Below are 12156 nucleotides of genomic sequence, written 5' to 3' on the forward strand. Positions count from 1 at the left end.
TGTTAATTTTTACTGCAATTTAATTTTTTTTTAAATTTAAAATGTTTTTATGAAGCTTTATTGGCCAGAGTCCTTGCTCATATTTCAGTCTTATTAACATAAATGGAACTTGTGTTTGCCTGAGAGCAAAGCTTTAGTACATTAGGTGGTTAGGTTGAAGTATTTGAATATGTCTTTGAAAATGAGGACTCCATTAAAAATTCTTTCTTTCAAGATATAGTTCAAAGAAATTCCACCCTTGGTATAAGGTCAGCCCAGTTAAATTAGATTATAACTTCTCCCATGTTAGTATTTTTTTGCCCACACATATTTTGATGGCAATGCTAAGAAATGTTAGGGCAGAGTGCTTGAAATGGCCTTTTGGTTTGCAGTGAGCTTGCCTGCCACGGCTGTACCTTTGATCTTGCCCATTTTAACAATCTGCAGAAAAGATGAGGGATTGGAAAGGGATCTTAAAAGCAAACGAAGCCCAAGTGGGACTGCAAACTTTGCACCCACAGGGGGAAGAAGAAATTAAGATTTAAAAGAAATATATTATTATGTTGATGAATGAAATGCAATTTATTACTGACAGGTAGAAAAGATGAGGTTGCTTTGTGATGAAACTGCAATGATACAGAGAGAAACTGATGCCAGATGTCAGCACAAGATAACTGAGATGGTGGCACTGATGGAAAAGCACAAGGTCAGAGATTTTCCTGCTTGCTGTGGTTTGCAATGTGTGATACCATGTCAATACCATGTTTATAACTTGTGACACCATGTTAATGACCTTTCAAAAGCAGAAACAGGTCTGAGTCTGGGAAAAGGAAGCTGAACACATGCTGCACTTTGCATCATCTAAAATCAAATTCATTTGAAGATTACGAACACATTCCTATGGGCATCTAAACTTCTGGGATTTTTATATTTTCTTTCAATTCAGGCTTCCTTTGATACCATGTGAATGCAATATATTTCAGTATCAGTTTGGCTCTTTCTCAGAGGTTACCTAGTGACTGTCAGCAGTTTAGCCTGACACATTTTAGTTTACCTTTCTATTCCTCATTTTGCAATATCTTTAGCAGATGCATTAATAAAGATAGCACAGCTGGCTCTTAGCGCTGAGCACATATTGCTGCACAGAAATAAAGCACTCTCTGCCAGTCCACAAAATAATACTTGAATTGAGCATTTCCTGTTTTACAGTTTCTGCAGAAGCATCAATGAATCTTTTCTTTCTGAATCTTAAGGGCCTGGTTTGAAAAAAATGTTTTAAGGCTGGATAACTCTATAATTGCAACATTTAGTCACATGTTTTGAGTTTGTTGTTGGTTTGGTTTTTTTAACACAGAATGAATATGATAAAATGGTTGAAGAAAAAGATGCAGAGTTAAAAGTATATAAAATGAAACAGCAAAAGCAGTTCTCATCAGAAAGAGCCCTGGTAAGGAGCACTTTGCAATGGTCAATAATTCAGTGAAGGGGCTGATGTCCCTGTGTAGGGGTTTTATACTGGCTAAGTGCCAGGCACACACACAAAAAAACATTCAGTCATTTTTCTCTGCTGTAGTTGAGCAGAGGAGGGGAAAGAAAAATTCAAGGACTGAGTTCAGATAAGGATTAGGGGAAAACACTTTGAGGGTAAAGCACATTGAAACTTAAATAGTATAAAATAATAATTATTAATAGAATTAAAAGTGAGTAATGAGAATTAAAATAAACCTTTAAAACATCTTTTTTCCCAGTCCCTCTCTCTTGCCCACAGACAGCACAGAGAGACAAAAGATGTGATCTTCAGTCACTCTGTGACTTCTAAAATCTTTTTTGAGTTTGCTTAGAGAGTTCCTTTTCCTGCTGTGCTCTGGGGTCTTTCCCACCAAGACAGTTCTCTGGGAACTTTTCCAGTGTGGTTTGAATTTTTACCAGTAGCAGTGCCACCCAACCTGCTGCAACAGATCTTATTCTGGGCACTAAAAACTCAAAATGTTTCTGAAAATAAATTGCAGTAGCAGTGTGTTTGTGTCTGCTCTTCCAGATAGTGTGTCATGTTCTGACTTCCCATTTTGATTAGGAAACTTCTGTTTTAAATATTTAGACTGTGCCCTCTCACCCCTGCTCTCCCAAGGGTTTTAAGGTATTACCTTGAACACTTCTGATCAAATACCTGTTTCTGACAGTGCTTCAGTCTTTGTTAAACAAGCTAAAGCAAAGCTTCAAGTATAGGGCTGAAAAGCACATAGAATTATCTTGTGTATCTAATGAGTGTCCCTGTTAATTACTGCCTCACTTGGGACTGTTTTCCTTTTTCTGGGCTGTGCAGAGTTAACCCTGTCCTTTATTTAATTGTTTTTTAGGAAAATGAGCTGTCATGTTTGAAAAGGGAACTGTCCTCCCTTAAGGAACAACTGAAAGCAGAAATGGAAGAAAAGGTGGAGTTTTTTATTCCCTGAGCAGTGGGGGTGACAGGTGTGGCCTGGGCTTGTGCTGTGGGAGGAGTTGGGTAAGAAATGAAACTGAACAGAAAAACAGTGACTTTGGAATGCCGGGCTTGTGCTAAATCTGGTCATGTATTTGTGTGAACTTTGTAACAGTCTGTGATTATAGATTATATATAAATAAATAAACAACAAAACAAAACTCTCCCTTATTTTTGGTAATTTTAACTAGCTAAAGCAAAAAAGTTCCCTAAACTGCAGAGTTTTTTTTCAGTGACTTTTGAATGCTGAGGTTGTACCAAACCTGGTCATATTTTTGTGTGAACTTTGTAACAGTCTGTGATTATAGACTGTGCTCTGTCATTACATCAAGAAGATTTTTAACAACTGAATTCAAATCAATATTTCCTTGCTGTCACATAACTCTTTGTAGGAGAATCTTGTAAAAGAGCACTCTGGCAGTATGATTGCTGAAAGTGAAAAGAAACACAAGGTAACTTTAACTTTTTAATTGCTTTTAGAATTTGGGAGTGTTTTTATGTGTAGAATCAATTGAAGTGCCATGAGAATTTATTTGCATTCAACAAAAGACATTGGAATGCTTTTGACTTCAAACTTTTTAAATTATAGAAAATACAAACTTATGTTCCTGGGACTCCTAAACCTTTTTTAGATCTATACAGTGAATCTATTCATGTAAAAAATAGAAAGTCTCCAAATTATATTCCTAAAATTAAAAAAAATAAAAGTAAAAATAAAAAATGTGTTCTTCAGAACAGGAAGTCCCTTGGACAGTCCAAAATTGAAGTTTTGTAACTCCTAACAGTGAATTTTTCTTGTTGCATTTTTCTGCCTGTGTTTCTTACTTCTCTGTAGATGATTTATTTTTTTTTCCCCCCGGGATAAGAAGGGATTTTAAAGGGTCACACCATTCCATGGAGATATTAGACAGCAGTTTCTGGAAGGGCTCCCAGTGTGTAATTTTTCTTGCTCAGTTGCTGATTTTTTATGTCTCTAGAATTGTTTTACTTAGGCTTACAAGTGTCCATTTGTAAAGGCACATTTCCTCTATGGTCGAGAAAAAAGCTGATATAGCTGTAAAAATGGTCAAAGTAGTCCTGACTGCAGAACTCACCCTTCTTCCTGTCAGGAGTTCACTTGTGGTTTTCACATTGCAGCAATGGAATCCAGCACCATTTTGATGTTATCTGTCTAAAAAAGGACTGCACTAGACCATTCAATGCTTCTCTGTTTAACTTCTAATGAAAAAACTATTTTAAGTAACACCAATCTTGATATAGCTATCAATCTTTCTCTGAAAGCCTTTTCCTGCAGTTTTGTTTGTTCCCATTTTCTTTGATGTTTGATAGAGTCCAATGTAGTGGCTACAGTTCAGAATAATCTGAATTTCTGCAGATAAGCATGGAGAACTTAAATACAATATGCCACGAAACTCAGCTCTTCCATAGCTTCCCCTTCATTCTCCTCATTTGGCAACAAAAATAGAATAAAACATGATATTTCCATCCCACCCCACTTTGTTTGGGTCTTTACTCCTTGTTTGGATGGAAAGAGAAGAGTTCCACCATTTCTCTCAGGTGAATTCTTGGACATTCAGACTGTAAACTGGGTCCTGATTTTGGCTTTAGATTCCATATTTACCCTATAAAATATGATCTAAAAATAGAAACATTTTCTTTCCTAGACATGTGTTATAAAGACTCCTCCAGTGGATAAAATGCAGAGTGGAAGAAGCACAAACCTGCCTGCAGGGCAGAGCAGCAGGAAAAAGCAGAAAGTGCTTGTGCAGCTGGACACTGAGTCGGACAGCTCTGAGCACACTGACCTCCTGGTAAGAGTCAGAGAACAAATCATGTGCTGAGCAGCTCTTTGTGCTCACTGCTGGGGCTGAGAATGGAAATAAAGAGCTTGGGCTTCCACATTCCAGCCAATATTTATCTGTATATTTTAATTTATTGGTTCTTTCTGGAATCGTAGTTGTATGTACATAATTAACATTCTTTTTATTGAACTGTTATGCCTCATAATGACAACTTTTCTTTTTCATAATTTAATATCTTTAGGCGGAAAGAAAAAGTAATTTTAATATAGTGTGACTACGTAACTTTTAATTTAACTTTCAACTTTTAATCATATAGAGCATAGTCTCGGAAGAAGAAACATTTAAAAATTTGTACAAAGATTATCCACAAGCTTCACAGTTACATTCCACAGCACCAAAAAAGGTATGTTAGCCTTTCCTAAGATTAAAGCAAGCAGTTAATCAGATTGTTTACAGAAACAAAAGGATGGCTTTATTTTCCTTCCCAGAGCCCAGCTCCATGCAGTGTGAAATCTCCAGGCTCTGCTCTGAAACTCAAAACCATGAGGAGAATGTGCGAGGCGGGCTGAACTGTGATCTCCAAAATGGACAGGAAAAGGAAAATTAAAGATGCTGTAAAGCTCTTTGACTTAAGTGCAGAAATGCCCAGTGCTGTGGCCTTGCTTGCAGGGTTGTTCTTCTCTCAGAGTTAGGAATTTGTTGCTTTTTTCTGTCATATTCAGTGTGTTTAATAATTCAAAATGTTGGGACAAAAATGAGCCAATTTTAAATTTTGAAATAAATAGAACTACATAAAAAGTTGTTTCAAAGCTGTTTCTGGCATTATAAACTCTGGTTTTAAAAACTTCTGTTCTTTTACATTTGCTCTGTTTTTCTTAACACATAAATACTTAGTGGAAGAAATGTAGCTGTTAAATGAATGTTCTTTTACATGAAGTCCTCTTGCTTTTTCCTGCATTTTAATGGCTGTTAGACCTGTCTTTTTAGACTGTTTTGTTTTCAGTATGTTAAAATGGTTTTGAAACTTCTAAAATTTCAGTAGAATTATTTGTATTTAAAAAGATTTCAGCTTCACAAGGAGTAAAATATGCACATTATAAGATTGTGAAAACAATGTTAAGATGCCATTAAATTCTTTATCTGAAATATAAAGTGTGGAACTATTTGTTGTTGCTTTAAATATTTGAACACAGACAGAAATCATCCACCAGCCTTCCTAGGACCTGCAGAAGTGCAAGGATAGATTAGAACATCTATTTCTGTATTAATTCTTGATTAATCTGTGTCAGGGTCTCTGGCTGGTCAGAGTGACCCTGAGAAAAGTTCCAAAGTCTCTTTTCCCAGCCCGGCGCTTGAAGAAGGAGTCAGGGCTCTTCATTTCTCAGTCTCAAGGTTGTTTCATTTATCTTATCTGTAAAAAATTTTCTCCTGCCCTGCTAAGGTCAGCTCAGCAGGACAGTCTGAGGCATTCTGCCTCCCCCAGGGCAGTGTTATGTCTTTATACTACAAACTACGTGTACAATGATTACAATTACTTTCCAATATCTATCATCTATGTTAGACAGTGAGCTTCTACTCTAAACCAATCTGTAAGTGCCACCATCACAGCAGAAGAAGAAGGAGAAAGCTGGACACACACAGTTCCCTCCATCTTGCCCCGTGAACCCCCATACCAGAAACCCCAAAATCTACTTTTTCACCCCGTAATAGCTTCACTAATATGCTACCTAAACTGTTGTGGCTTGCTGATCTTCATAGAAGGTTGGTAACTTGCTCCATGGGTCATAATCAAAACCACAGGGGCATTCTGGGGTCTGTGCCAAGGTCTCTGAGCCCTCTGGCAGGGGTCTGGGCTGCTCAGGACAGCCAGAGGGATGTCCTGGGTCCTGACAAATCTTGGTTTCACAACAATGACAAACCCTGCTTCAGAGCCTAGACATAACAAGAAAACTACAAGTACATCTTAATCCCCGAGCCCTGAGCCCCCTGCCCATCGCTGGGGGCTGTGGGGGTTTCTCCCCCTGTCCCAGTGTAGGATTGATGGGGGTAGCAGGGTCGGGACACATGGAGATGAGAGATCACTGCAGCCAGGTCGTGGAACTTGGGGTTTATTGCAAAGGGCCTGGGTGCAGGGCCCTGCTGGGATTTGGGGTTTATTGCAAAGGGCCTGGGTGCAGGGACATTTTGGGATTTGGGGTTGTATTGCAAAGGGCCTGGGTGCAGGGCCCTACTGGGAGCTGCAGCCACAGCTCGGAGCAGGCCTAAGAGAAGAGAGGGGGAGAGAGGATGAGAGTGTAAGAGAGTAAAAGCATGAGAGAGTAAAAGGGGTAAGAGCATCAAAGGCAAGAGCTAAGATGTTATGAACAAAAATTCGGTTAATATTTTTTTGTGAGAAAAAGTTACAAAGAGGCAGCCAGATCACTGGCCCTGCCCAAGTTCTGTGTGTTTGGTTATTGTAATCACAGGTCGTTGTGGCTAATTGCTCCTTTTGTATTAGCAGAGCCTTGCCCGAGGCTAAGTTGTACTTTTCTCAGAATAGGGAAGACATCTGAGAAGGGGGGGGGGGGGGGGGGGGGGTTATGCAAAGTGACTCCCAAGACCAGAATGCTTTGTGGGACCCCCGACTCCAAACTCACGGAGAAACCCCAAAAACAACGAGCCACCTAAGAGTTGAGAGACTGGAGCGATGTCTGGATGTTAGGAACGGAGTGCTGGGCCTGCAAGAGATGCTGGAAACCTTCATCGTTCCTCACCCTGTCTTCGAGATCCCCCGGGCCAGGTCTGGGAGGGAGCGGGACGGGGACTGAATTGACATCTGACAGGGACACCATGCTCTAAAAGCTCCCACGAGGACCGGATCCCCCAGCTCTGCCCCTTGTGGATAGAGCTGTGCTTATCCTCCTCCTCCTCCTCTGAGTCACCCTGGGAGAGACGACGGACGCTGCAGACCTGTCGAGCCACCAAATCCTGAGCTGATCACTTCTAATAAAGGCATTGAAAAGGAGAAGAAGTCTCCTGGCCCTGTTTATTTCATAAGAGACAAGAGGTAAGAGCAAGAGTAAGAGAGGTAAGAGCTAAGACAGTGAAGTTCCCGTTACAATACAATAAATCTTCTTCTATGTTGAATATTCTGATTCTCACTAACTAATCTAGTACAGTATAGAAATCCTACAGCATTTCCATACCGTCTGTAAGAATCACTACATTACCATACAGTGCTACATTTTAAACCCTAAAAACTCCTCTGTGGACCCCTTCTGTAGGGGCTGCTCTGACCCTGGGACCTGCCTGCAAGCAGAGGGAATTGTTTCATCAAAAGGGGATTACTTTCAGCGGCCTCACCATTATTTTCCCATTGTTCAGTAACTGAGGGATCTCAAAGCTTGCTTTCATTTCAATCTCGCTTATAGTTTCCATATTCTCAAAATCTTTTTCCAGACAATCATATTTGTAAGGCTTTCCTGTTTCATCTTCCTCTACACCCCAGAGCCGGCGCTGCTGTGGCCATGGGGCAGAGGGGGTGCGAAAGGGGGATCCGGCATTGGAGCGGGAGGAAGGGCAGGGAGAGGAGAAGGGGAGGAGCAGGTACAGGAGCAGCACGAAGAGGAGCAGCCCGAGGAGGAGCAGCAGCAGGGCAAGGAGCATTGCGGGGTTCCACGGCGAGCCCGCAGCTCGGCTGGGCCCGGCAGCGTCGCATTGCCCCGCGTCCCGCAGGTGAGCGCCGAGGGGAAGCGGCAGCTCCGGGAGGGTTTTCTGGGGGAAGAGGAGGATTCTGCTGGGGTTTGGACCTTGCTGATTCCGGAGTTGGGAAAAGTGCATATTGTAGGGCTCTATGCAGATATTTACTGTGGGAATCCATAGAATCAGAGGCTTTTGGGAAAGCTGCAAAAGGCAGGCCTCAGAGACAGCAGAACTGTGAGTAGAGCGCAGCCATGAGATAGGTCAGCAGAAAAATTGTTTAAACTGTAGAAAAAGCAAGGGCAAATAGAACAATGGCCTGTGTGAATAGCTGAATAGCTATTGTGAATTGTCTGAATAGCTCTCTAAGCTGCAGAAAGTTTATCTAGCAAGATATTAGGAAGGTTAAAGCTTAAGAATAGAGCTCTGTGCCTTGTGTTTTAAGGCTTACAAGCAGGTATTGTATTCGAAATAAGCAAGCATTGTTTTAAGCAAAGGTACGTGTGCTTATGGTGTGTGAAAAACGCCAGTCACTTATTTTTAAAATTTTAAAAGTTTAATAGTAATAAAATGGTTCTAAAAATAGTAATACAATTAGAGTAATAATAATTTGGACAATTTGAATTAGGACAATACGAGACAACAAGTACTAAGAGTTACGGACGTCTGGGTACCTTTTTCTGGGCAGCATGAGCCCAAAAAGGACCCCCGCTAACAAAGATTAACCCTTAAAAACAATAGCCCATTGCATATTCATGCACTTCATACATGATGCATAAATTCCATTCAAACACAGGATTCTGTGGTTCTGGTCAGTGTCAGCTTCTTCCTCTGAATCCTAACAGCGCCTTCGAGGCAGGAAGAAGTTCGTTTCTTCTGATAAGACAGCAATAAATTCTTTTTCTCTGAAAGATTTAGGTGTCCTGTGGCTGCTATCTCGCTGCAAGTCCTTTCTTTAAAAAAGTATCTTACATGGCATCATTTTTATTTTAACAATTTTTATAACCTAAAACTATATTTAACATGGTACTTAAGAGAATTAATGCAGCATTACTTTCTAACACAACACATATAATATTCATTTTAATATTTGTGAAAAGCCAATCATTAAATACAGGCATTTTCACATTTACCATATGTATTTTGATGTATTGATTTGTAGTGCTGTATTAACAGTTTAATAATAAATGTAGTCTTGTAATTAAAAGGTTACTTTTGCAGTTTAAAGAAGAACTATGTTAGTGGGGTTTTTTTAAAGAAAGGAACGAGGCACTCGCACCAGATAGCAGCCAGAGGACACCTGAATCTTTCAGAGAAAAGAATTTATTGCTGTCTTATCAGAAGAAACGAACTTCTTCCCACCTCAAAGGGGCTGTTAGGATTAGAGGGAAGAGGTTAATGATGGCCAGACAGAATCTTGTGTTTGAATGGAATTTATGCATCATGTATGAGGTGTATGAATATGCAACAGGTTATTGTTTTTAAGGGTTAATCCTTTGCTAACGGGGGTCCTTTTTCGGGCTTGTGCTGCCCAGAAAAAGGTACCCAGACGTCCGTAACTCTTTATATTTGTTGTCTCGTATTGTCCTAATTCAAATTGTCCAAATTATTATTACTCTAATTGTATTAGTATTTGTAGAACTATTTTATTACTACTAAACTTTTAAAATTTTAAAAACAAGTGATTGGCGTTTTTCACAGGAGTTGAGTCCCAAATATATTTTGGTGTCGCTGAGAGAGGTATTTTTAATTCATTTGATGAGGGGATATTTTTGGATCTCTTAGGAGTGCAAAGGGGAGCAGGGGAAGCGCTGAGTGCCTAGAGTGGAGGGATGCTGGGGAAGGGGGACCCTGGAACACCTGATATAAAATTTCAATGGTCAATCCAAATTTTACTTCTTTACCTTTTATTTTAAAGCAAGCAAGCAGCGCTGGGTGGCTGGGGAGTCACTGCTCCATTCACAACACACACAGTTCAGTAAAGTAAATATACTGTTTTTAAGCCTACAAAGCAGTTTCTAATGTGCTTGGTTAGTCCAAATTAGCAAATATCAATAAGCTGGGAGCAGTAATTTCATAATATTTCTAGGTGGTCATTGATTGCTATCCTTGTGGTTGTCTGGAGGGAGGCCTTACACTGGTGTCTGCTACATGATTTTGTCAAGCGCATCAAGCTTTTTATTATACATAAGCTTTTAATTGCTTTGTTGCAATATCTCAGCTTTACCCCAACTTCCTCTAATTTATTCTAAGCATCAGTCATCTTGTTACCTCATCTCTTTTGCTCTACTATACTTCTTTGATTTTGATGCTTTTTTTGGCTGTTTGGTCAAAAAGTTTCAAAGCCTTTCTTTGTGTCTATTTTGGACACATCAGATAGAAGCATTTTGCTGATTCCATTGCCAATTGGCACGAATCACAAAAACAATTTCCACAGAATCAGGGGAGGGTGAGCCCTGGGACCCCCCAAAACCCCCTCATCATGTCTGAGCAGGACCTGGGAGAAGGGGGGGATGCCCAGGACCCACGGGCCCCCCAGCAGCTCTGAGAAGAGGGACCCCCATAACCCCAAAGTGAGGACACTGGAAACAGGGAACTCCTGGGAGAGGTTTTTGGACTCCTTGATTTTTGGAGGTATTTCTGGCCACCAGACACACGGTGACTTCTAGAGATGGACTTGGCTAGTGAGACCATCAAAAGCAATGCACTCACATCTTGTTTTTTCCCCAAACCAGGATTTCCCATTCCCAAACCTCATCTGGATGGAGAAGGCTGTGAAGAAGAGGAAGATGCCCCAGGGCACTGAGGCAGGTGAGGAGGAAGTCAGTGCCCCTTTCCCCCTCTCTCCTGCTCCATCTCCCAGCCCAGCACGACCCCGGCTGCAGCACAGCCCCACTGCTGATGCTGTCCAGCCAGGGATGCACTGGGGGATCTCCTTCCCCTTCCCTCTGGCACGGAGGCAAATCCCATCCTTTTCTTGTCCTTCCTCCCCCAGGGAAGGAGCTGAGGATGGAGACCAGGGAGGACAAATCCCCATGGCAGAACCTTGTGGCAGAGGCTGTTTTGAGCAGCTCCAGGGCACAGGAATCCAACGGGGAGGAAAAGCCACAGAGATCCCTCAGGAGGAGAGGCTGCAAACCCAGCCCAGGGTGCTCTGAGGAGGAAAGACTCAGCCTGTGCCAGGAAGGCAGCCAGAGATCTGGCCAGATCTCTGAAGTGGTGGTCCATGAGCAGCTTGACAATGGCAAGAAGCCCCACCAGTGCTTGGAATGTGGGAAGAGTTTCGGCAGGAGCGACCACCTGCTCATCCACCAGAGGACCCACACTGGGGAACGGCCCTATGAGTGTGGGGAATGTGGGAAGAGCTTCAGGATCAGCTCCCACCTCATCGTCCACCAGAGGATCCACACCAATGAATGGCCTTATAAATGTGGAGAATGTGGGAAGGGCTTCAGGAGGAGCTCCAGCCTGAAACTCCACCAGATGATCCACATTGGGATACGACTCTTTGTATGTGGGGAATGTGGGAAGGACTTCCGTGACAGCTCCCGCCTGATCATCCACCAGACAATGCACACTGGGGAATGCCCCTACACGTGCTCAGAGTGTGGGAAGAGCTTTATTGAGAACTCCAGCCTGATTCTGCACCAGAGGATCCACACTGGGGAGAGGCCCTACAAGTGCAGGGAATGTGGGAAAAGCTTTAGGCAGAGCTGCCATCTGAATGCCCACCAGAGGATCCACACTGGGGAGAGGCCCTACAAGTGCAGGGAATGTGGGAAAAGCTTCATCGACCCCTCCAGCCTGAGTGTCCACCAGAGGATCCACACTGGGGAGAGGCCCTACAAGTGCAGGGAATGTGGGAAAAGCTTCATCGACCCCTCCAGCCTGAGTGTCCACCAGAGGATCCACACTGGGGAGAGGCCCTACAAGTGCGGGGAATGTGGGAAAAGCTTCAGGCAGACCTCCAGGCTGATTGCCCACCAGAGGATCCACACTGGGGAGAGATCCTATGAGTGTTCTTAGTGTGGGGAGAGGTTTCAGAGCTGATACCGTCTCCTCAAGCATCAGCAGATTCACACAGAATAGAGGCCGTTCTGCTGCCCTGACTGCAGGAAGGGCTTTAAGAAAAACTCCACCCTCGTCACCCACCAGCGGATCCACACTGGGGAGAGGCCCTGACAGTGTTCCAAGTGTGGGAAGAGCTTCTCCCAGAAC

The 12156-nt window shown here is 42.3% G+C and overlaps 1 long non-coding RNA gene across 1 annotated transcript; it reads left to right on the top strand.

Moving 5' to 3' along the window:
* Positions 1-7251: 7251 nt before the first annotated feature.
* LOC134413926 (uncharacterized) lies at positions 7252-10990 on the top strand. The gene is made up of 3 exons (XR_010026614.1): positions 7252-7306; positions 10674-10749; positions 10934-10990. It is a non-coding gene; the product is annotated as an uncharacterized LOC134413926 (long non-coding RNA).
* Positions 10991-12156: the final 1166 nt, after the last annotated feature.

This window comes from Melospiza melodia, unplaced genomic scaffold (genome assembly GCF_035770615.1).
Source record: "Melospiza melodia melodia isolate bMelMel2 unplaced genomic scaffold, bMelMel2.pri scaffold_61, whole genome shotgun sequence".
NCBI classification, from domain to species: Eukaryota; Metazoa; Chordata; class Aves; order Passeriformes; family Passerellidae; genus Melospiza; species Melospiza melodia.